This window comes from Lissotriton vulgaris, chromosome 5, assembly GCF_964263255.1.
Source record: "Lissotriton vulgaris chromosome 5, aLisVul1.2, whole genome shotgun sequence".
NCBI classification, from domain to species: domain Eukaryota; kingdom Metazoa; phylum Chordata; class Amphibia; order Caudata; family Salamandridae; genus Lissotriton; species Lissotriton vulgaris.
The window spans coordinates 1318977387-1319004376 of NC_141693.1; the positions used below are offsets into that span (position 1 = coordinate 1318977387).

Consider the following 26990-nt stretch of genomic DNA (forward strand, 5'->3'; position numbering starts at 1 on the left):
TAATGGGATTTACACCTGCGTAATTGTGCGCGGTTGTGGTATGTTAGGTATTCTTTTGTGAATACTTTGCAGGATTGAATACGGTCATTTTCAGTTACAAATTTATATTCAAGCCTGAAAATACCTTTGTGAATCAGGCCCAGTAACTCCAAATAAAAGTAATTTACATACTAAAGGGTGAACAAGAGAAATCTGACTTCATTCAGGCCCTTCTTGGACCTATGTGGGACACACTCGATTTAATCCACCATGAAATGGTTCCACCAAGTGAACCAATGGTTCACTAAGTGATCAGTTCTTTGCACTGTACTGCTAATTCGTAAGGGTAGTGGTAACAATGTAACACGCATTACCACTTTATATAATATGGGCCAGATGTAGCAACGGGTTTTACCAATTCTGTGTCTATGGAAAAATGTGTTCGGAGGTACGGACCATATTTCCTTTGCTTGTTGCCATTTTTTTCTTCACATAGCATAAGAAATGTGCCTTACGCGATTTACAAAACAATATTTGTCAGTACGTTTTTCATAATCAATATGTAGGCTTCTGGCAGTTGTACATTTTCTTAAATGATATAAAATAGATGTTCTGAAACGGCATATTCCCTTTTCCTGCTTTTCATCATATTAGGTGTCTGAGCTGTGGTAAATGCACCTCTGACTTGCAAACGATCCAAACCAATTTTTCGAAGCTTTAAGTGGCCCTTCCTCAGAAGCCACATAGTGCGATACTTGATCTTTCATTACATTGCTGATGCTGCGGTTTAATTCCCGATACACAGCAAAACGTTTCTTACGGGAATATTGCAGACGTTTTAAATGTAATTTAACTTGTTAAAAGTTCCAGTGCCTGCCCTGTTGTGCATTAAACCCAGCTCCAGATTCATTTCACGTATTACACAGCCATTCCAATTAGCTATTTATAGTTTACTTTGAATTTGGCCTTTGGCCAGTTCTCATTCTCCTTTCTCTTAATATCCACTCCAGGACATCATGATGCAAAGACTGCTCCTAATGGAATCATAATGAAAGTCCGTACAGCTAACGTCACCGCAAATTACAGGCTCTGGCTTGTCTGTTGCAGTGGGTATTGCTTTCTGTAGCCGCTGTAAAGTACGTATATATAGCGCCCAGTAGATATATCTCACGATAGGCGCCTTCAGATCAAAAACACTTCCCACTAACCGTTAGAGGTGGAGGTGCCTGTTGTATATCATACTGTAATGGGGTGATGTTACGTTAGTATGTTGTTGACACCAGTTGTTCCCCGTTACCGCGGGCCCTTGTGGTTAATAAATACTTAATGAACACCTCATTCTTCTCTGTGTTCTGAATGCTACAGTGCCGGGGCCTTGGTATCCGCTGCATCAGTCTGTGATCAGCCGCTACTCTTCAGCGGAGACCCACACGACAGCCACGGTGCCGGGCTGGGATGATTTATTCCAAGGTCTGGCGGACCCGAAGGGTTTTGGCTTCAAAAACGGGCCATGATCACGGTTGGCGCCATCTTATGTTTACATGGACTTAGATTGTGAAAGTAATAAGCATACAAGATATCCTTTGATAATTAGTCTTTTACCATACTCATTCCAGCTTTTTCTAAGACTCGTTATTACAATGCATTTTGGCTATCCAGAGAATAATACATTTGCAATTCATCATACGTTCAACTTGATATATATAAACTCATGAAAACAAAGTCTTCGTTTTCGGTTTCATACAGTCATGTCATCTTGGGCTAATCAGTTCACACACACACACATATATCAATATATATAAAGTAAATGTGATTTGACTCCACAAATGCATTATAACAGTACGCACAATAATGCTTCAGAAAAAAAGAATGAAAACATCTGCTAAAAAACCCTGAGCAAAAGTTGGCTAGCGAAGTCCAAGAATAGAATGGCAGCATACTAGATCGGCAAATGCACAAATCGTTCTTCCGTGATGTTGAGCCCAAATGATTCACAACATTCTATGGGGCTTATTTAAAAGCCCCTTGCTCTGTCGGCGCGTCACTTTTTCCCATGTTAAAAGTGACGCACCGGCGGCGCAAGGGGCTTATAAATAAGCCCCTAAATCTGTAATGAATCTAGACTCCTATTTACATATTTTATAGCGTGTTTGTTTCCTTCCCTGGCATGTCTCAGGATTCTGTCAATACCAAAGTATCTCGCTTTGGTCCAGCTTGGCTCATGTTAAACCTCAAAGTAGCATGCTGCAGGTTACTTTTTACCCTTGCTAGTAATGGCTCTGAGGTGTTCCAAAATCCGTTTTTTCACAGCAAAAATTATACTATCATGTATACTGTATAGTCAGACTGGTGGGATAATGTGTTTTATTATCTTGTGTTCCTCAGTATTCTTTCTTGTCATCGACTTTTGTGAAAACAAATGATTGCTTACAAGGGTATCACAAATACTGTTCTTCCTTCTGAAAGTTATGTTTGTATGATCATTTATGTGTTTCCCACTATTTTATTTATTTATTTATAAAGTTTTATATAGCGCGAACTTGATCCCGAAGGATATCAGAGCGCTTTACAATTTGAGGCAAAGGTAACAATGCTTATTTGGTTCACACTGACTCAAGCTAAGGTCCATTTATAAAGAACAACTGGCGTCCAACCAATCAAGGAACAATTGTCTCGCACCCTAGAGGTCTTTAAGATCTTGGTGTTCTAATTCTGAAAGGATAGCTGCTTAAGAATGCTACTTTAAGTTTGAAAGTAAATATTTGCGGAGAATCCCTGCCTTCAGTGACGTCAGCAGCCATTCTCCCCTCCTCCTTCCCCCGCAGTATGTTGGAGGCGATGTTGCAATTAAGAATGCTACACCCACATATCTCACACAAGTCCCAAGACTGATTTTTAAGAGAAACATTTCAAACCCTCGTATGAGCATCCAGTGCCCTCAAAAGGCTGTATGCAATCCATGATATTTGCAGGCAGCTCATACCCCTAAAATTGATAATTAAAATCCCCTGCTTTAATATATGCCTTGAGTCAGTCCGGTGTATAAAGCAAGTACAGATACAGGCATATAACCCTTATTTTAGTAATATAGGGCTAGATGTAGGTAATTTAGATTTACCGATTCTAAAATACCGAATTTTACCGATTTGGTATTTTAGAATCGGTAAATCTGATGTGGGTAATAATTCGGTATTTTTTACCGAATCAGTATTTGCTATTGAATCCTATGGGTGAGGCCCATAGGATTCAATAGCAAATACCGATTCGGTATTGACCGAATCTGTAAAAATACCGAATTGCAAAGGGGGACAGGGTGTCACTTAGACACCCTGTTGCACCCCTGTAACTGGCTTGTGCGCCATGTGGCACACATACATGCCCTTAGGACATGTCTGTGTGCCACACGGCACAGGTGTACATGCACAGATGTGCATGTACACAAGAATTCGTTATTTACCATGCAATTGTATTACATGGTAAATAACGAATTCTAAAGGCCCTGTAGCACTGTTAGAAGTGCTACCTACATAGGAAAATACAGATTCGGTAATTTTACTGATCGGTAAATTTACCAAATCGGTAAAATTGACCGATTCTGTAATTTTACAGAATCGGTAATTTTATCGATTTGGTAAAATGACCGATTCGGTAAAATTACAGAATCTGTATGTTTTCAGTGCCCCTACATACCAATGTCAAAATACCGGTCGGAAATGGCCGAAAATCGGTATTTTCGGCTGATTCCGACCGGTATTTTGACACCTACATCTGGCCCCTGATTCTTTAGAGAATTAGAAGGCTATACTATCATGTTTCAGTGATGGTGTTGTATATGAAAATGTTCAGAGCACAGCACTGTGAATTTTATGCGGGGTTCTTTGCTGAAGTTTAGCAGATTATTACATATATATATAGAACCGGCACGCCTCTCGATCTGGTGCTCCGCTTCAAGTCGGCATCCTGGTGGTGTTTGTGTTGGAAACGCAATAAGCGGCGCCCCCTCGCCCAAGACGCTGTTCCTGGTTCGAGGAGAGAGCGGCAGCTTGCTGCCGAGTTGGATGGAGTTGGGAGACGATTTTGCAACCTTGGTCCCTGAGGCGGTGGATGAGCAGACTCACGTGCCAGCAACAGCTGGGGCATTACTACATGCATGAACGGATCACTGTATCGAAGGTCACAAGGTGAGGCTGTGACCAGGCTTTGTGGGACCCTAACTGACTCACTGGGACTACATGCACCAGCATGCTTAGCGAACACTGCTTGCAAAGGAAATCTTTGGCCTGTGATTGGGTGCATCGGCACCAATGGGAACATCACGAACACTAGTTAAAGTCCCAAACTGTAACAACATGGTTTTAGAACACGGATCTGGCAATGAATAAGGCACACGCCGAAACGCGTCTGCCAGGTGTTTTTAATCCTACTTGTCAAGAAGGTGGCGAAATAAATCTCCTGACCCCTCCAAAACGCATGTGTCGGTCCCGTTTCTTGTCAAGAAGTGGGAGTGGTGGTGAATATGTATGCAGCAGTCGACGCTGCAGAACCGGCACGCCTCTCGATCTGGTGCTCCGCTTCAAGTCGGCATCCTGGTGGTGTTTGTGTTGGAAACGCAATAAGCGGCGCCCCCTCGCCCAACACGCTGTTCCTGGTTCGAGGAGAGAGCGGCAGCTTGCTGCCGAGTTGGATGGAGTTGGGAGACGATTTTGCAACCTTGGTCCCTGAGGCGGTGGATGAGCAGACTCACGTGCCAGCAACAGCTGGGGCATTACTACATGCATGAACGGATCACTGTATCGAAGTTCACAAGGTGAGGCTGTGACCAGGCTTTGTGGGACCCTAACTGACTCACTGGGACTACATGCACCAGCATGCTTAGCGAACACTGCTTGCAAAGGAAATCTTTGGCCTGTGATTGGGTGCATCGGCACCAATGGGAACATCACGAACACTAGTTAAAGTCCCAAACTGTAACAACATGGTTTTAGAACACGGATCTGGCAATGAATAAGGCACACGCCGAAACGCGTCTGCCAGGTGTTTTTAATCCTACTTGTCAAGAAGGTGGCGAAATAAATCTCCTGACCCCTCCAAAACGCATGTGTCGGTCCCGTTTCTTGTCAAGAAGTGGGAGTGGTGGTGGATATATATATATATATATATATATATATATATATATATATATATATATATATATACATATATTCACTGCAAAAAACAAAGGTTAAAGTGGAGTTATATGTAGGTCTTCAAATAATAAAAAAAAAACTAATGTCTAAAAATAAAAAACACTGAAATTTACCAGTTACACAATATAAGTATAACTTGTGCCACTGTAGATTTCAGATGTCATCAGGGATGTGGTATGTGCGGTCATAAGCAGTGCATCATAGCTATGCAAGTTGTACTTCCGTAAGTTATGTATGACTGGTACATTTCAGCTTTTTTTGTTTTTAAACATTCATTTTTTACTATCATCAGAAGACCAATGAGTAACTCCACTTTTTTCGTGTAAAGTAATACTATATTATACATATAAAGCCAATCTCCGTTATACTTATATATTACCTACTGGCAGTCGCCAGTAGTTAGTTATAGTTAGAACCTAGTTTCCATAGGAATAGCATTTTTTGATTTGCTAATAACTTTGGCGTCGTTTGACAAATGTTCGCGAAATTCTCCGAACCCAAAGTCTATCCAGGTCAGGTCCTATCCCTAAAGTTTGGGGGTGATTCGTCAAGCGGGGGCTGAGAAAAAAGGGGGTCCCAAAACACGTTTCCCTATGTTAATTTCCATAGGAAATTTTGAGACAGGCTACAGCCCGAACTGCTGAACAGAGTTACTCCAAATTTGGCAAAAAGATTAGTGCTTGGTTCAGAAAGCAACCTTTTTTTAAATGGTGTAAATCCGTTCAGTAGTTGCTGAGAAATTAAAAAAATAAGAGTAAAAAAATCAATTTCCCATGGGAAACTTTAGGCAAGGCTACAGCCGAAACTGCTGAGAAATTAAAAAACAAAAGTTTCGATATCTATGGCCGCGGTGGAGTCGCGACCCCTCCCGACCACAATCTTTATTCTAACTGGCTGCCAACACTCCAAACCACTTTGGTATAACTGAGTCATAAGAAAACAGTAAAACAAAAGTAAACAGAAGAAAAGGGGGCAGGGTAGAAACACATTGACCCCCTAGGCCTGCTCAGGGGGTCCCACAAGGACCCCCAGGGCCCAAAAAAGCATTAAAAAAAATGTAATCAGCCGAATTCGCGCTGGGTGTGCGAATCCAGGCAAAAAGTTAAAAAAAAGGAAGCACTGCCTACGGCGCTTGTATTAAATGAGGCCCCCGGGTGGGCCAGTTTCAGGGGGCATTTCTAACAAAATATTTACAGGGGCCGTGGAGGCCCCTGCAGCCCCGGGGACCGACACCTGCGGGGCTTGCTTCAAATTATGTGCGGGAGGGCACTCGGCCCTCCCACAGCCCCGGGGACCGTCACCACCGGGGCTTCATTTTAAATGTGTGGGGGGCCTCCAAGGCCCCCCGCTGCCCCAGGGACTGCTGCCCCGGGGACTGCCACCCCGGGGCTTTTATTAATTATTCGTGGGGGAACACGGCCCCCCGCTGCCCCAAGGACCGCCACCCCGGGTCTTTAAACAAAAAAAAAACTGTGTGGTGCCTCGAGCCACCCCACACGCCCCTGGGACCGCCACCTCCCCGGGGCTCCGAAATGTTGAGATATGGGGGTCCGTATGTCAATAAAATGGTCAGACAGATTTGCTTACGCCTTTCCACCAATCCCAATAATACAAAAATTAGCCAGAAGTGCAGGTAGGAACAGGTCAACCGAATCCTGATAGCACCACAATGGCATCTCCAGGCATGGTTCTCAAACCGGATGGAGTTCCCAAGGGCAGGAGATCGCACTTCCAGCACACTGAGACATGCTAAAAATACAAGAGGAAACACAGCAAGAGGATGGACAGAGTGCTGAAACTTTTAAACCACTCACACCCAGTCAAGAGGTCTGGGTTTAATCCATGGTTCTTTTGCTCACCCACCCTAGTTTGGACACAGCCATAAACAAATCAGTCTTGGCGCTGCTCCTCATGGGAACAGTTAAACCCAAACTGCCAGGCCAGGTCTTGCCTGGACCGGAACAAGCATCTTGGGACCGGTTTCGGGGTATCACCCCTCATCAGCCAGGCTAGCTTGAATCTAGTGGCACAGCGAGCAAGGGACCCACATATGGCCATACACATGGCCAGAAATGGCAAACATGGCAAACACAAGATGATGGACCCCTCACCCCCAGTCAAGAGATCTGGGCTGAATCCATTGTTCTTTTTCTCACTATGCCACCCCAGTTTGGACCCTGCCATATGCAAATCAGTCTTGACTCTGCTCCTCATGTATAAAAATTTCAAGTTAACATAGACGACTGTGTGCACCAGGTACAAACCTATGTACAGGTGCTTGTTTTGCTTCAGAAAATGGACTATCTGTAAAGTTTTCCCACAGTGTGAAGGCTGCAGTAGTAGGATCTTTAGCACCTTCAGGCCTTGGTTATTTTAAGTGAATTGTTGCACTTTGCACAAGTTTTGCATAGAGTGTACACTGTTCTTAGTAGATACTCTTTAATACTCTGTGGTAAATTTCTCCTAAGAGTTCCACTGTTTGCAAACACACTGGCACAGAGTAAACGCTAAACCGTAAACAGTGTCAACAGTACCCTCTTTTCTAACTATATCCACTTCTTTCCTCAATGTAGGTTCTGTGACTGTCATGGGTTTTATACAGGTTAAGACTGTCTCTGGTGGGGCATTAGTTATATAACAGTGGTCTGGTATCTGGAGGAACTTGGTTTCTCTGCACAGTTGTATACAGATTTAACACCATGTGGAGGATAGGTTACCCTTTCATCTCTGGTTTATTGCCTTAATAAACTCGACTACCCATAGAGTGTATGGTATAGGGTCAATGTTGCACATAACACAAGTTTGCTTTACCTATCAGGGTTGTATATATCATAGCAGTGATGACGCTTTATAATATTCTTATCTATTTTGCACTTACCTTCATAGATATAATGATATACCCATTTATAGAGCAATGTGTACAAAAGAAGCATGGATGATGTCATCAATAATGTAATTTGAGATGTCATTGGTGAGGTCATAAATTATGTCATAGAACATGTTATGAGTGATATTAAATGTGAGGTCATAAGCATGTCATGGTGCATTTCTGTGCTTTTTAAAGTTCAAAACGTTAATGTTGTCACTGTCAAATTTACCTAACAATAACATTACTTTAACCTTCCTTTTTTCTGTGAATATGTATATATATTATATATATATATATATATATAAAGTCGAACTTTTTGACACTTTCTCCGTCAAAAAACACACGAACACCTTTTATCTTCAAGAAACGCTTTAATGCAGGTTTCTGGCAGTAAACTCTACGCGTTTCAGGAGCTCACCTCCCTTGCTCACTGTATATTTATATACATATATATGGATTTCCACGAAACTTGGCAAAATTGTAGGGACTGGTAGCCCAATGCGCCTTTGCTATGTCTCAAGATATGTGCTCCAGTGGATTTTGAGTAATTTAGGTTAAAAAAATATATATATATCTATAAGCGCGCCCCGGTACGCGCACCAGGGCGCTAACCAGCGCGCTACGCGAGTTCGCGCCCGGAAACCTGATTGGCTCCCGGGTGTCTGTCAACATTCCAAACAGTCCGGAGCGGCCACCATCTTGTGTCTCGGTAGGATAGAGACACAAGAGGTGGCAAAAACAAAGAGGGGAATGACCAAAAGGGGGCAGGATAGACCCCCCTGACTCCCTAGGTCCGATTTGCGCGGGGGGAGCGCCCGGTACGCGCACCGGGGAGCGAACCGGGGAGCGTACCATGGGGGAAAAAGAATGACAGAGTTTTTTATATATATATATATATATACATACATATACATATCTCTTTCCACAAGAATGATTGCACGGCACACCTCTTGGCTGTTAAAGATGTTGTTTCTTGCAAACCATACATTGCCTCCTACGCGTTTCGAACCTAAGTTCCTTCTCACGGTAGTCTGTAACAGTTACAGACTACCGTGAGAAGAAACTTCGGTTCGAAACGCGTAGGAAGCAATGTATGGTCTGCAATAAACAACATCTTTAACAGCAAGAGGTGTGCCGTGCAATCATTCTTGTGGAAAGAGAAAATATCAAGACACTGCCCTGGTCTTGACACGAGCACCGCCTGAAAAGTGCTCCCTTCCAGGACAGGACATCGTGAGAGACGATACATATAAATATATATATATACACACACACACACACACACATTCACAGAAAAAAAGGAAGGTTAAAATAATGTTATAGGTAGTTAAATTTGTCAGTGAACAATTATACATACAGTGTACCCGTGTGCACCCGATCGTCAGTGGTATTGAGACATAGCCACTCATGTTTGTTATGTATTACTCTCTCCTCCTCACATTCTCAGGGACGAGGCTGGCACTCCAGTGGCTTATTCACCTCTGCTTTATTTTTGGCTCATGGCTTGAGAATCAAAGTGTTTCGGTGGTGACACACAGCCTTGTTCACGATACAAGTGCACCATTTTTCTGTCATGAATATGTACCTTTCACCCCACCATAACCTGATTTGCAATAAACAGCAACCAAGGACTGCTGTCTCACTAATACAGCTGCCATTATAAAATGGGCAAATATCTACTAGTCTGCAAGAGAACATCATATAAATCAACATTACCCAATTCATGAGGCTGTAAATAACGAAAATACAAATCGTATTGAAATAATATTTTAAATACAAAATTATGCAATCCATATTTTCATCGACTTCAAATTACGTGCTATACTATAATCAATTGGCAGTAATAAAATATTATCAAACTGTGATACAAATTCATTGATGCATATATTTCAAATATATAATGTTTCTTAAAACCTGCAATATGAGGTAATATCAAAATAAAAATCACAGTTATCACCCTCTATGACAGCCAAGTGGGCTAAGTGCCCGTTGTATTCCTGTATATCATGTGTGGTTTCCATTGCTCATCCATGAGTTTGCAATGTTGCGCAAAACCCTTGCATTAATCCCCAGTGGGCCAAATAATCATTATATCTAAGTATTCTTTTGTTGATATAAGAAACTAAACAGTGCATGACAATGAACTAAGTGAAAATATCCACATTAACCTGTTAATTGATACTTGAATGTGTTTTACTGGTAAAAAATGGCAACAGCTGAACTATGCAAGAGTTATACTAACTTACATTCATCAAGATTCAACCAGACGAGCTGCTTAGAGTCTAACTCTAATATCATTTCAGCTTCCAGTCTCCTTAGTTCCCATTCCCTTTGTCCACCTATCATGTCATTTGGGGATGTGTGCTATTTCACTATATTTCCATTGGGATGCCTCACTATCATTCATATTTTTAAAGTGACTTGCTGCAGGGTAAGTTCATTGTTGCAGATTGCCCCTAGGTGTTGCAAACTTATTAATTTAATGATTCCTATTTTCTTAACTCTAAATCTCTTATTATTTGTTCCTGTTTCTTAATGTCTTGTAGAAGAATTGGTTTGATCACTGCTACTGCCTTTAAGCAGTGCCCTCATGCGACCACTTTGAATATTTCCTTTACAGCCAGTATTGACGATGCTGCGCCCTTATTTTCTCTGAAATAGTTCTGGATTTCTATGACTATTGTGTCTTTAAATATTCTGTTTTTGAGGGGAAACAACCTTTACAACGCAACTTTTACAACGGACTACCATTACAACGAAACTTTTACAACGCAACATCCATTACATCGCATGCCATTACAACGCAACCATTACAACGCTTGACACTACAATGCATACCACTACAACGCATGTCATTACAACGCATACCATTACAAAGCATACCATTACAACGCATACCATTACAACGCATACCATTACAACGCATAGTACCCTTACACTATCCAACACTTACCCTACTGTTGCACCCCCTGAAGTTAGAATAGTAATGTTTACCCCTACATTATCCAACACTTACCCTACTATTGCACCCCCTGGAGTTAGAATAGTAATTTTTACCCCTACACAATCCAACACTTACCCTACTGTTGCACCCCCCCTGGAGTTAGAATAGTAATTTGTACCCCTACACTATCCAATACTTACCATACATGCAATGTAATGTTATGCGTTGTAATGGTATGCATTGTAAAGGTAGTATGCGTTGTAATGGAATGCGTTGTAAAGGTAGTTTTTAAAAATTTGTTGTAATGGCATGCGTTGTAATGGCATGCGTTGTAATGGATGTTGCTGTGTAAAAAATGCGTTGTAAAGGTATGCGTTGTAAAAATATGCGTTGTAACGTCATACATGTGTTTTTGAGTGCCTCTACTATCATCTTCCATGTCGGTATTGTCACTCTCGGCTTAACTCATTTCATGGTCTGGAGTACTAGGCTATGGCCTGACCAGGCTCGTTTGGATATTCTAACTTGGCAATATTTTCATATGTGTCGGGGGAGCAAAAAAGTGTATCCAGGTTGTACATACCTGAGTGCATACCTGAGTAAAAAAAGTAAGCTTTCAATTCTGGGTGGTAAATTCTCCAGGTGTCAGACAATTCTCCTTGCAATTGACCTTGTGTTTAGTACTCGAGCTATAGTCACAGTTGTTGAAGTAGGTGCAAGGGGGTGTGTTCTATCTTATTCTACATTTGCTACACAATTAAAGTAAATACCCACGATCACCGGGTAGTATGTTGGTTTATAACGTTTTTCTGGGATATCTGACAGGATTGTGGGTTGTTCAGTGACTGAGGCATAAATATTCATTAGCTCTTTCCCATGCAGTCTACCAGTGACTATAATTTATTCTCCCTCCTTATTCTTTATTTCCCCTACATTTCTGACTGGGAAAGTTGGCATAGATGGTGGCAGAGGGATTGTGGAATGCAACGCTGGTCGAAAGATGTCAACCATGTGATTCTTCTTCATTAGCCATGTAAACACCATGATGCTCAGAAAAGAGGCCTGGCCAAGCATAATAACCTGCAGTCTTAACAATGGAGGTTTGTCCATAGGATGTTAACGGAGGATCCCAATTCAAGATGAGGCATGGTCTTTTCCTGTAATGTCAGTTCCTATTAGTGCCCTATATGAAGATGGTTTCCAAATAGTGTCTCAATGCATTCATTCCCTTATTTTTCATTGTCCACTTTACCATTTTTGACTCTGATTTTTGATCCTTGTAGTTTGGAACTTTTTTCTGGATTCTACTTCTGTATACGTTTCCCTGGTTCTTTTCTCCTTCCCGATGTCAAGGTGGCTGGTGCCTTACTACTCTCTTCAGTGCTAATCTTCATCTTTAATCAAGAGTTACAAAATTGCAAGGATGTTCTTTTCCATTTATATATTTTTTCTCCTAACTTGGACCTACTCAAGGAGTCACTTTAACATTTATTGATCTCTGTAGGGTGAAGTCATCACTACTGGGAGGTTTTTCCCTTTCCTTGGGCAATCTAGAAAGGCACTCCACAGACCTTCGTAGCATCCAGTGCTTGACAGCACCACAATATGCTCTAATGCCAACTCACATACTTGATAGTAACTGTATTGACCATTGGACTGTGAATAGGGATCCCCACAGTGGATGTATGAGGATCATGGGCAGGTGGAAGTGCTATTCCAAGGGACTGTCCTGCCCTGTCTGGGCACCTAGCATCTCTCCAATACAGTGTCTGGTGATGACCTCATCAAGACAAGCATTGACGTAGAACCACTAGATACTCAAGGAACCCACATATTAAGAAGATCCCAACGCCAAATCTACCTTTCCTTCATGCACTGGTAGTTTCACACACACAGACAGTCATAACTCATGACCCATTCAGACAGACATTCTGCAGAAGCAAAGGACACATTTATGGCCATTGGACACTCATATCAGAACAAGTGAACTTCAACTTCAGCACATTTGCCAATGTGAAAAAACACCATACACACCTACAATCTGGTATTATCAGGTAATGAAGGACTCCCGAAGAGCTTAACATAAAAGAATGGAGGAAGGGTGGCCTGAATCACATAGCCCTGCGCGGACATTGGCCAGGCTTCCAGTCTATCTCTGCAATCCTACATCGTCCTGTGGAGGCAGAAATCATCACTGTAAACAAAAGCACCCGCATTATCAGGGAGACTGCTGGAAGCAAAGATCAGCAATTCTATAGCTCTTAGGAGCACAGGTTACGGCGAGACTCACTGTTGCTGCTTCCATTCGGGTTAGCACAAATGGCACCAGAAAGTGATGGAGAGTGCGACCCAACTTGAATGCATCTCCATGAGCAGAAGACCAAGAATCAACAAGAGCGTTTCATGCCTAATGTCTAGACAAGGGCCAGCTACCTTGTACTAAGCGTAGCAGAGCTGTCCTATCAGAGACTGTCTGGAATAGTGCAGTCCAACCAGAGATCAGACCACAGAAGGAACAGACTGCAGGATGGTGAGCGATGCAGAGTGACAAGGAAGCACGGGTGTAAGGTCAAGGAACAACAGCAACAGGGATAAAGTGAGTACCACATCCTCCGTTTGGAGCTCAGCGATTAAAGCCACGCAGGGAGAAATACATCAGGGATGGCTGCTCCTCATTACACTGGAAACTGGCCACTAATACATGGTGTGAAAACATAAACCCTGCAGTGACCTGGGCCCCCATACTGGAGTGAACATTAGAGGTGCTATAAAGACACAGAGAATGAGGCACATGGCTAACAACCTGCGACTACAGGATTATACTTTGGACAAGCAAAAAACAAGACTGAAGAGTTGTAGACAGTCTGGGGAGAGCAAAACGCCATTCAACAAGACAATGACACTGATTATTGGATGGTGATTGCTAAGGATAAGTCCAAAGAGCCAAGCTAAATCTGAAGCAGCATCCAAGCCCACACACAAGAAGGGGACTCAACTTCATATACTAGGCAGTGCTCCTCACTGCTCATAATCTGGAGGCGGCATTCTAAGATGAGAGAGATAGACAGAACAAGACAATTAGGGCGCAATATTGGAACTTACACCAGAGATGCGCTCGAACTACATACTGTAGTGAAAGCTTTGGATCTCCTACACAAGGAAGAGAGGAAAATGGCTGAGCACATAAGTAAAACAGAGACAACACAGTTGGAATTCAAGTGGAGAGTTGACGAATTGCACAAGCAAGTGAAAGACTTGCCTGAGAGGGTCCACTTCTTGGAGCACAAGGCTGAAGACTGTGAGGGTATAGCTATCAGAAATAACACTTGTAGAGGGGCTTCCAGATAATATTGAAATAAATTGCATGGTGACCTTCTAAGGAAAATGTGTAGTAGAAAAGGTGCCCCCTCAGAGACGGTCACTTTGGTATCCCCTAAAACATGCCCATTTTGTTCTGGTGCGACAGCCACTACCCTGAGCACAACCTACAACAGTTATAACAAGTCTCCTGCCTTACCAAGAAAAATGTTTATTCCCGCGGATGGCCAGGGAGGAAGGACATACATTGGTAGAAAAGAATAAAGGTGTGATATTTCACAGCAGCTGTCCATCAACAGAGGACCTCCTTCACTGAGGTGAAACACATACTTTGTGAGCGTGGGGTACACTATGCTCTATTTTCAGCCAAACTAAACATACTCGAAGCCGATGGGAAGCCTTTCTTCATCGGTCAGTAGTTAGTAAACAACGAGGGGAGAATGAGGGCTTGATAAAGGTCCACTGTACTTGCCCTGGGTAGAACTAGAAGACAAAAGAGGTACGGTGTTCCTGGGTGGCAAGTTGGCCACCTGGTGAGTACTCAGAGTGGTGGGGAGATGGGGAATACCTCCTTTCAGAACTAGGACTCTCACACACCCAGCAAGCTAGGTGTCATGCTTCATCATATGGGTCTGCTCCTTGTCGAGCCGGCGCTGCAATGCTCGACGGGCACCCATAAAGGGGCTCTTTCTTGGAGATCTTTTATTCCTTGCCGTATAGGTGCTGTGGGTCTGAGGGGCTTGGTAAGATGCAGATGTGGTGTGTGGGTTAAAACAGGGTAGGGAATCCTCTATAATTATTTTTATTCTGGAGAGGTCACAACCTGATTGGGACCCAAACATGAAGCGAAAGCTTTCATAGACAAAATGCAACATAATGATCTCAATCTGTCTTTCACTAGTACAATCAGTAGTGAAAGTGTTAATTTTTTGGATGTGACAGTGTATGTGGATAATGGAAGAATCCAAACTAAGTTGTACAGAAAACCTACGTGTGGGAACACCTTACTACACGCTCACAGCTTTCATCCTAAGGGTCTAAAATATAGTATTCCATATGGGGAGAGCCTAAGAGTTAGGCGTAACTGTAGTGCCCCCGAAGAAACTAAAAGAGAACTGGGCGTTCTAAAAAGGAGATTCAAAGATAGAGGATATCCTGAGGACTGGATTGATCAAGGTATAATTAAAGCCTCAAAAAAACCGAGAGAGAAAATTCTATTTGATACTAAAGTGCAAAATAAGGAAAAAGATGAAAACCAGTGTAGGTTTATAACAACCTTTAGTAAACAACAAGTTGAGGTGAGAAGAATACTCAACAAACACTGGCATATCATCAAGAATGACCCAGTGCTGGGAAAGAAAGTCACAAGGAGACCCCAGATTACTTTCAGAAAAGTTAAGTCCTTTAAGGAAGCCCTGGTGAGTAATGTACTGAAAAAGCCACGACCAAAAACAAATTGGTTAAATAAAAAGGGAGGATTTATAAAATGCTCGAAATGCAAAGCGTGCACCCATGGAATTAACTGTGATAATTACAAAGTGGGCCTGTCGAACAAAATGGAAAGGATTAAAAATAACTACACTTGTAAAACAGATTTTGCTGTCTACGTGCTGCAGTGCCCTTGTGGACTGCCGTACGTAGGCAGCACTATCCATGAGGTGCACAAATGCATTCTGCAACACCTTAGAGCAATAAAGAACGCTGATAGGTCCTACCCTGTAGCGAGACATTTTGAGCAAACACATGGTAAGGATACAAAAGGCCTTACTTACTATGTGATAGACTCAATACCAGCTAGTATAAGAGGAGGTAATCGTTTGAAAAAATTGAGAAAGCTGGAATCAAAGTACATTATTAAATTAGACTGTAAACAGCCGGGAGGTCTGAATGTGGAAGAGGATCTACATACGTATTTGTAAAATTTCTTGAAGAATGCCTCGTATAAAAATGAATTGATTAGAGCTGTAATTTTGTGAAACAGATGTCATTACATAACGGATATATGCATGTATGTGGTGGTCTTAGAGTAATAGCCCACTTGGGCTTAATACCATTTTTTGTGAATATTTAAACAAAAATATTTAAACACAAATGTCGGAAATTTTGCAGACTGGTTAGTTTAAGAATCAAACCAACCGTTTTGTTGAGCAATACTTTGTGACTACACCTTTAATTAATTGCCAACATGGGCGAAATTCGAGTGTTAATATTGCGGTCTGGTTTATCACTGAAATCAGTTTTAAAATTGAACCGTGTCTGCGTGACGTGTACACTTGGTTAACAAACATTGTTTAAAAAATATTTACAAAGATCGCTACGTATATTGTAAAAATTGGTAATGTTTTACAATAGTATCCGTGTAATGGGGATGCGAACTACGAGCCTGTTTTTTATGTCTTTTAATGTATAGTTTCATAGTAACTTGAATGATTGTTTAAAATGTCCGCTTTCCGTTACTTCACTGACCAGTGAGCAAGACTGCTTGTCAGTCGAAACGCGTTTGGCAGCGGCAAGATAAAATAAAAGATTGTTTGTACCGTACACGGCATCGTCATTTTTGGAAAATATATATATATATATATATATGTAGATATATGTAGATATATGTGTCTAGTTGTTCTCTCCAAATATAGTGTATTCATGTTTCATGTTTATTCGGTTCAATTTGTCGCCACTCCATTATTTATTTTGAAGTCCACATGGTTTGGTCGAATTGTACATTTCATAATATCTATTCAATCATCAATATTCTTGGACCTATTGTCATGTCTAATATTCAATGATCAGTCAGTGCTGATAATTATAGTTCAAGCTGAATTTACACATGCATCTGGTGCCCATCCTGAAAGGGTGAAAAAACATTTTTTACCATTCCAAAATGTGTGTGCGTACGTGTACCTACGTTGTGATGAACCAGCAGCTATTTTTTATTTACTCTTCTTAACATGCCAGTCAGCCATTTTTAGTGTGGTAAATAAAATAGACAACAGATATGCACTGAGCTCCAATGCAAACAGAGAATGTTGAAGCCAGTAGTTTGAACTTGCCTTTTAAAGGCAAGACCTATTAGGCTTTTTCATGGATGTTCCTGTTGAATTACATGTACTCTGTTGTGGGAGGGATGGGCGGAAATAGAGGCTAGGAGGATTGCTGTGTTTATCAATTTTTCTGTTTTATTTGAAAACTTGAGAGGAGATAAGGAGTTCTCTTTGAGTTGATGTCCTGGCTGGTGGTTCCCCTTGTTTCTTCTGTACCGAGGTCCCGATATTCATGGGTTACTGATACCCCCTTCTGCTGTCCATCCCTCGGGTAGCTCAAAAGAAAATAACAAAAACAGGACGGTGAGACTCTTGTTTTCGACAAAGATATTGATCAGGAGATGGAAAAGTATCTGTCACCACACCACAGTGTGCCAGAGAGGGGCCAATGCCTATTACTGGGCCCAAGTGCTTAAGGACAACCAAAACAATACAACTGAAACACAAATGCCCGGGATTTCTTTTCCTCGTTTCCTAGACAACCCTTAATATCTACCATGCTGCATATAGATAGTCAAGACGGCGGGCGCTCCTGACCTATACTTGGTCTTTGCTGAGCAATGTTGTCACCATTAACCCCTTTAGCGCGTCGAACATTCCGCCCCAGTGCGGACGTTCGATCGCGCTAACGGGATTCGGACGTCCAACGGTCGTGCGCAGCACCAGCGAGGTAGTGCACGCGACGACCGTTGGACGTTCGAAGCACGGAAGGGGTTAATGGGCCAATGTATATACTAGACTCGGCCTGGACCCCAGAATACTTAAAGGCTGGCTTTTAAGCTAAATGACCCCACTCAGTGTAGGAAAATCAGACTGAGCCACTCAGGGGTTAGGGAGAGAGAGAGAACCACCAGAGACGAATATCAGCCCAATATGCTGGTACATGTAAAAGGAAGATGGAAAAATCAAAGGAAAAACCCCTATGGAAGAAATACAATATGTGGCTTGCACCGGTGCATTACGAACGGTGCATTACGACCGGCACCCTTTTGTTTCCTCCTCCCCACCTTTATTGTGCCAGTGCCACATGTTGTATCTTGCCCTGGGGGTAGGGTTTAAGCACAGATGGGGTGGCTGCTATTGTGCGGAGGCAGGAGCGTGCTAAGGACACAAACGGAGACCACTCTACACTCCTGGTCAGAAGTGACAACCACGAGTGGCCACCCCCCTTTTATTTAACCCCGCATGCCTATTACTGGGCCCAAGTGCTTAAGGACAACCAAAACAATACAACTGAAACACAAATGCCTGGGATTTCTTTTCCTTGTTTCCTAGACAACCCTTAATGTCTACCATGCTGCATATAGATAGTCAAGACGGCGGGCGCTCCTGACCTATACTTGGTCTTTGCTGAGCAATGTTGTCACCATTAATGGGCCAATGTATATACTAGACTCGGCCCGGACCCCAGAATACTTAAAGGCTGGCTTTTAAGCTAAATGACCCCACTCAGTGTAGGAAAATCAGACTGAGCCACTCAGGGGTTAGGGAGAGAGAGAGAACCACCAGAGACGAATATCAGCCCAATATGCTGGTACATGTAAAAAGAAGATGGAAAAATCAAAGGAAAAACCCCTATGGAAAAAATACAATATGTGGCTTGCTCCGGTGCATTACGAACGGTGCATTACGACCGGCACCCTTTTGTTTCCTCCCCCCCACCTTTATTGTGCCAGTGCCACATGTTGTATCTTGCCCTGGGGGTAGGGTTTAAGCACAGATGGGGGTGGCTGCTATTGTGCGGAGGCAGGAGCGTGCTAAGGACACAAACGGAGACCACTCTACACTCCTGGTCAGAAGTGACACCACGAGTGGCCGCCCCCCTTTTATTTAACCCCGCAGGCCACGCCAGGCCTGCGGATGTGGTGGGTGTACATGTGTTGGCTACTATACCGCCAACTGCTACACCTCCTAAACGGTGGCCAGCCATTGGAGAAGAGGTCCCAGTGACGTTCTTCTTTGGATCTAAGCCCCGTCCTTATCGGATTGGGGGGCGTGTTTTTGACTTTCTTTCTAGGCTGTAAACAACAGTCAAAAACACACCCCCCCAGTCTGAAAAGGATGGGGCTTAGATAGAAAGAAGAACCATTTGTCTCTAAGCCCTGTCCTTTTCAGACTGGGAGGCGGGTTTTTGACTGTTGTGTACATCCTAGAAAGAAAGTCAAAAACACGCCCCCCAGTCTGAAAAGGACGGGGCTAAGAGACAAATGGCGAACACTTGTTGTTTTTTTGATGTCTTCCTCAGACCGCCTTTTTCACAAACTAATTGCGTAGTTACCCGGGGTGCCGATTGCATGAGCACCACACAGGGCATTTTCAAACATCGGGGGCTCATGATGTTACACCTACGTTAACTAGATACTAGCCTCTGAGTGCTGAGTTGTAGTCTGGGGAAGTAGCCGATATCGTGCGTCTGTGAGGAGAAGGCGAGCAAGGGAATCTCCGCGCGGCTCTTTTGTTGCCGGGCTCAGCGCGCGGCCGCCTTTGCCCGCTCCGAGCGTGGCATCTGGAACACAGGCTCTGTATGCTGTTGGCCGCCACGCTGCTTGCCATCGTTCTCATTTTCGCAGTCATCTCGGAGATTGAAGAGGAAGTTGGAAAAGTTCCCTCCTAAGTAGGGACACAAGCAGACGGGTGGCCTGGGGTGCTCAGACTTCTGGGATGCCCTCCAAGGACTCCCCCGCAGCGCCGCAGGTCCGATCACTCCCTCTGATACGGCGCAGCGAGCGATACACTCGGGAGCCGCCGAGCCTCACAAGGTCGACTGGGGCACTCCCGCTACAGGTATGGCAGATTCCGAGGGCCAGAGGGGGTGTTCACCTGGAGCCTGTCCATGGGCGGCACTGCGCCGCCACTGGGTGCCCTCTCCCTCAACAACAAGAGCACCGGCGGCGGCGACCACCTGAGCCGGGGCAAGTCTGCGCGGTGGCTCTGCGCATTCATGAGCACGCCGCCATCTACCTCACCTCCTGCATGGAGAGCCTCTTCAGGGAGCTGCACCACCAGCTGCTGCAGGCCGGGCCGCGGCCCCCCGACAAGGAAGATGGGGAGCCCCCCATGTTCACAGACTAGGCCATGGAACAGACCATCAACAACGACTCCGAGTTCTGGGGGCTGCTGCAGGCGCAACAGCACCTCATATGCTGCAAGAATGCCGCCGTTACCCTTCTGTGCACGAGCGTGAAGTTTGTTTTAAAGTATAGCACGTCTTTCTCCCCGACCCCCTCTCTGCCATTTTGATACCAAACACATTCAGAGCTGCTTTTGGACTGGAAACACGTGTGCGCCCCACCATTTTGGGACCGTCTCCTGTTGTCACCACATCCACCAGCACATTTACCACCACCACGTCCACCACCACCACGTCCACCACATCCACCACCATATCCACCACCACCATGTCTACCACCACCACGTCCACCACCACCACTTCCACCACCACCACCACATCCACCATCACTACTACATCCACCACCACATACACCACATCCACCACCACATCCACCACATCCGCCACCACATTCGCCACTACATCCTCCACCACCACCACATCCACCACCACATACACCACCACATCCACCACCACATCCTCCACCACATCCACCACCACATCCACCACCACATCCACCACATCCACCACCACCACATCCACCACCACCACATCCACCACATCCACCACCACCATATCAACAACATCCACCACCACAGCCACATCCACCGCCACATCCACCACATCCACCACCACCTCCACATCCACCACATCCACCTCCACCACCACATCCACCTCCACCACCACCGCATCCACCACCTCATCCACCACATCCCCCACATCCACGACCACACCCACCACCACCACTTCCACCACCACCACATCCACCACATCCACCACCACATCCTCCACCACCACATCCACCACCACCACATCATCCACCACCACATCATCCACCACCATATCAACCACATCCACCACCACATCCACCACATCCACCACATCCACCACCACCACGTCCAACACCACCACATCCACCACATCCACCAGATCCACCACCACCACATTCACCACATCTATGTGTGTGTGTGTGTGGCTCTGTGTGTGTGTGTGTGGCTCTCTGTGTGTGTGTGTGTGTGTGGGTGCAAATGCAATAGGTCTCGCATTTGCGAAAGGTTAAGCTATTGGCATTGTAAATGACAAGGCCTTTTATTTATCTGTTTTCAAAACCAACACATAAATAAAAAAGTGTCATTTACAATGCTAATAGCTCTAACTTTTGCATAGGCGAGATCTTTGCATTGTAAATGCTTGTATTTCTTGTTGTCATATTCTATCAATTAACTTTTTTTTGCTAGTGTATCGAGGGGTAAAGTTGCCTTCATAGTTGAGTTATGAACAATACAATTTCTTCAGAACCCCTTCATGCTCTATCACCCCCTCCCCCGTATTGAAAAATCCTCTTTTTGCTGTTGCACCTTCTTCAGTAAGTATGTGCCCTGCCTGTGTTGCTGCTGTTAAGAACCTCTACTGCCAGTGAGTAGCTCAGAATTGTAACAGTTGCTGGTAGCCAGGGAGGGCCCAGTGCTTACCAATATTATAAAGGTGACTTCTGAAGGAAATGGGGAAACATGCTGCTCTAAATTATTGGAGTGTCCCTTGCACGTTTCTCTTGTCTAGCTCCCTCAGTGTTGACCGGGGCTTTTCTTCAGATATAATCAAACAGCTTGAATCAGAATTCCTAGTCCCGGGTCTTCGGCTCTTTAAGGAGCCGTTTGCATACCTTTAAAGACCTCTGATTTGTACCTGAATGCACTCGCCTCTCTCACCTTCCCTGTGATAAGAGAAGTCATCTGTGCTGATGGACGGATTACCTACTTACCCAAGCGTCTAGAGTTTCTCATGTCACTCCAGCTTGCAGACAGTTCCCACTTAAAGTTCATTTTGTTCATCTTTTTACACGCGAAACGCACGATTGAGTTGAAGTGTGCCATCAGAAGTGTTGAAAGATGACTACTGAAGGAAAGTCTCCTTGTGGCATTCCTTTCGGTTTAGTGGTTGACACTCCCAACCTACACCCGTGCTGTTTTCAGCCTTTCCACAGGTGAAGAGAAAGCAGCCTGAAGGCATTTTAGGAATTGCGTCATCCTGCGTGTGAAGAGTGGAAGATGCTTCTGCAAGACTAACGTTCAACCATTTGGTGTTCGCTTTGAGAGCTAGATTTTATTTTGATACCCACTGTTAAATATGTTAAGTGTTTCAGGAAGAAGGCTGTCTGCTGTTTGATCACACGAACCTTCAAACGTTTTAATTCATGCAGTTCATGCTCCAAGGTGATAAGTGCATATTGGACTTTGACCCACAACTTTGGAAGAGCTTTCAATTGTCTCTTTGTGTGGCCAATGTTTTGGAATGTTCCTATGACCGCATCTGCAGGCTTTTAATGGTATCCCGTCGTTTGACTCAATGAGTAGCTCCTTCTTTTGATTCATCTGATGTGCCTCGTTGTTGACACTTTGTATAATCACCTTTGCAGGCAATTCATATGACACCTGTTGATTCCTCCAATGAGTCTTCATAAGATCAGGCTCTATTGGCAGTTTGTATGACACACCCGCCCAAAAGCTGGTTCTTAACCCCTTCGATGCTATTGACGGAACGGTTCCGTCATGAGCGTCGGTTGGCCTGTGCTCATGACGGAACCGTTCCGTCATGAGCCCGTTTGCTCTTTAGAACGTTCAGCACAGCGCAGGAATCTGCTCCGCGCTGAAGGTGTTAATTTGTCTTTCTCTGGGGGCACTTTGTAGGGCGCCTTCTGTTTACTCCCATGATGATGTCCGTCTGTGTGTTGCCAATTTGTATGACCCTCTCTGTTGGCAGTCCTTATTACTCCCTGTGTGGGTTATTATGACTGGTGGTGGGTCTGTTGATGCCGTGTATGAATCACCCTCTGTTGGCATATAAGAAGGCCCCCCCCCTGTTCACACTTTGAATGAGCCCCTCTCTTTGCCCCCCCTCTTTGCTCATCAGTGACCTCCCTTAGTTGGCTTTTCGCAGGGACCTCTCTTTTGGCTATACATGTGAGCTTCTGCAGGTTCTTCACGTTAGCCTTTCTCTTGGTTGCTTGTTTGGAAAGCCCCAACAAGACACATTAGCATTTAATTCACCCAAAACTGTCATTTCCAATGTCAAAGATATACAAGATACCTAAAACCACAATAATGCAAGCGCTTGCTTAGCCTGTAGCACTACTGACCCTTAAGGAGATTAAAACAACTCCACTTGAACAATTATTTTCTCCTATCACGCGCCCAGTCATAGTATAGAAATCCAAAATTTGGGAAATCTACATTATTGGCCAGATTACTTACTGGTTAAGAGTCAAGCTCTTTCTCATCTAAGTCCTCCAACCCTTTCACCTTCCCGTTGGGTGGATGCCATAGCATGCACCCCATAAACTTCCTTGGACCTAGCCCTGAAGAATAAAGCTATTGACATATGGAAATAAGTGTTACTGGAAGTCATTCAGCTGCCTGGAGTGGAAGTGCCAGTTCAGTCGGCTGTAAGTTACTACAGCCGACTGAACCGGCACTTCCACTTTACCGCGCATTGACCCACGAGTCATCACGGTCCAGATCTGCACCCGATTGTGGGCTGCATACTCCCTTAACCCAGCCAGGCTGCCTAAACGAGGCAGACGTCCGGCTCAACCCGAGCCCTCCGAGGTTTCCATCCTCGGCAATAGAGGCTTTCTATTTTTAGGCATTTAAATAATGTCCTGATGATGGGTCCCCATGATTTAAAAGTGGGACCGAAACGCCGTCGACCTTTTGAGCACTTTACGCATAAAAATGTTATGTATTATGAATATGTGAAAGTGCCTGCTTGAAAATTCTGTGTATCTGTAAAACTACAGAAAATTGCTGCTTTTGCCTAAAAGCCCTGTTCTGTTCTTCGCTCCACTCACTGTACTGATCTGTATGTGCTTGGGTACAGGCTTGTGCCCCACTACAGTGAATTGCTGAAGGAATCCTTTTCCGTGCATCTTTCAATAAGTAAAGATTGAGACCTCTCTCCGGCTGGACATGTCAAATTGAATATAGAACCGATTGTGGCTATATTAATATGTTCCCCGAGGTCCTGTGCTGACTCGCTTGGGGTCCCCTTGTTGACTTTAATACTATAGGTAAAGACAACACCTACAAACGCTGTAGCAAAAATACAACCAACCTTATTCAAAATAGTATTCAATCCTCTAACACATGACACTAAAATGAATGGTGCACAGTTGCAGATCAGTTGCAGAATACAAGACTGAAATTAAAGGCTTTGTGATTCTCAGTACGTGAGACATACCAATATAGAATACTGTGTTAAAACAGCCACTCCCAGCCTTTAGTTGACCTCATGCTATCTCAAGGATATTCCATTATTCGAATGGAAGGAGAGAATAAAGAGAACTATTTCCTCCTACAGTAGCCTTGAAGTTATCCATGATAAAACACCTTGAAGAAGCCTGATATTCATTATTAACTGTTGAAGTTTTTGTGATGTAAAGAACATTAACTCTTTGCCTGTACATGTTGTGTATAATTTTGCATATTAAATATGTTTGCATCTATTGAAAGTACTCTGACGTTGACGGTTATGTGGGCCACTCTGTATAAAACCTCACATGAATGAAGAGTAAGCAAGCATGGGCAAAGACAATATGTCTGATGCTCACACTCAAGTACTGAAAAGAGTGCTGCAGAGTAAAACGATTAAAAAAGGATTTTTGTGTGCACGATATGCGATGACAGAGTGTACTTTTCTTAGATCTAAATTAACCCCTTATGCATTCCACTGGAGGTGTAAGGGTACAACTGCATCCAATGGAACAAAGGTGCAACCAAAATATATTTGTCAGTTGATCCATGATGTGATTGACAATGCCTCAAGCAAGCCAATTGATGAAAATTCGAGAGCCATAGAAGTCAATGGCTGAAGGAAACTGAACCAAAGCTGCTATGAGTCTGTCTAGAATTAAAGGTTTGACATTACCAATAAAACATGAAGAGTGCCGCTCTGTTGGGCCCTTGCGTGAGTGCCTTATGACCGCCCCCTCTGATAGCTCTTTGTGAAATGCCTTTTATTGCCTTTACTTATGACCTTCCCCCAACGCTCCTGTAGGATCCTCATATGATAAGGTCTCTTGCAAAATAGGTTGTGTTCACTCGAGATTCCACCACCCATAACGTGATCTACCTTTTGCCCTTTCATCACAGAACAATCTGTAAATGCCTATAGTGGTATAAGGGAGTCTACGGAGGTCCTTGTTGGCCAGATGTACGACCAGCAATATTGCGCCTCGCGATTTGCAGCTCATTTGCGAGTCACAATGTTTAACACTGTTTGCGATTATCAATGGGGTCGAAAATTGTGAGGCTCAATATTATTAATGAGCCTCTCGCAATTTGCAAGCCCATTGGGAATGACAGGCCCTCCCAGGTATGGTGGCCTGCCGGGCTCAGCAGACCACCATGTCTGGGACTGCTTTTAAAGAAATCAGTTTTTTGTGTTTTTTTTTAAATGCAGGCCGTTTTCCTTAAAGTCAATCGGGCTGCATTTAAAAAAAAAAAAAGAAATGTTTTCGTTTCATTCTTTAAGGGCAGGTAGTGGTCCCTGGGACCACTGTCTGCCCTTAACAAATATTTTTAGAGACAGTTTCACAAAGTGGAAGTAGTCTCCTGGGGACCCCTTCCAAATTGAAACTGCGTTACCACCCTCTTGAAGAGGGTGGTAATTTGCGAGTGTTTTGCGATCGCAATTGCGGCCACAAAACATTCATATATTGATTTGAGGACGCAATTAGGAAGGGAACACCCCTTCCTAATTACGACTCACAATTCCTAAATAGCAAGTCGCAAATAAATGGCGACTCGCTATTTAGGAATTGTACATGGCTCTGGCGCATTTTGCATGTGCAAACGTGTCACAAACCCATTTGCGCATGCAATTTAGGGTCGTACAGCTGGCCCCTAGTGTTTTGACTCTGAATAAAGCGTCAGCAAAAAACAATCAATACCTAACCACTGCTTTTTCAAGCACAATTTATGTACTAAGCAGTTTTTTTTGTCATATGCCCTTTTATATGTGAAAACATACATGTGATTTACAAAAAGCAATGTTAAAATGAATCGTGTTCTTTTCACATTTCTTTGTGTTGTTACATTTCATAGAGTTGTGACATCACTCCCTTTGACGTCACTCCACGTGGCAGTATTACATATTCCCTCTGCTAATTTGTCCTCCCAATGTTTTTTGGGACTTGTGATCTACAGAAAAACACATACAAATGTACTCTATGTGACGTTGGGCGTGTTCTAACTTTCTTCCTATGTCTAAAGTTAGACATCATGTCCGTTACTGAAACTGTTGGTACTCCTTCTTTCCCTAGAACTGCTGCACACTGTTTGTGTGCTCGGACGTAACCCAGAGTGATAGTAACTGCACTTGTTGTCTGACCTTTGACATCACTGCCTACCAAACTAGTACATTCATTGTTTGTCCTTAATCACACACCTCCTTGGCATTACCATTTGTTGTGTGACCTGTGGTATGCTGCTTGCTGTACTTACGCACTTCCTGTGTGACCAAGGGAATTGCCGTATGGACCCTAACCAGG

General features: G+C 43.8%; 1 protein-coding gene across 2 annotated transcripts in view; it reads left to right on the forward strand.

The window, feature by feature from the left end:
* The window catches only part of SCUBE3 (signal peptide, CUB domain and EGF like domain containing 3), a 1095585-nt gene that overhangs the window by 205729 nt on the left and 862866 nt on the right, over positions 1–26990 (forward strand). The window lies entirely within an intron of this gene.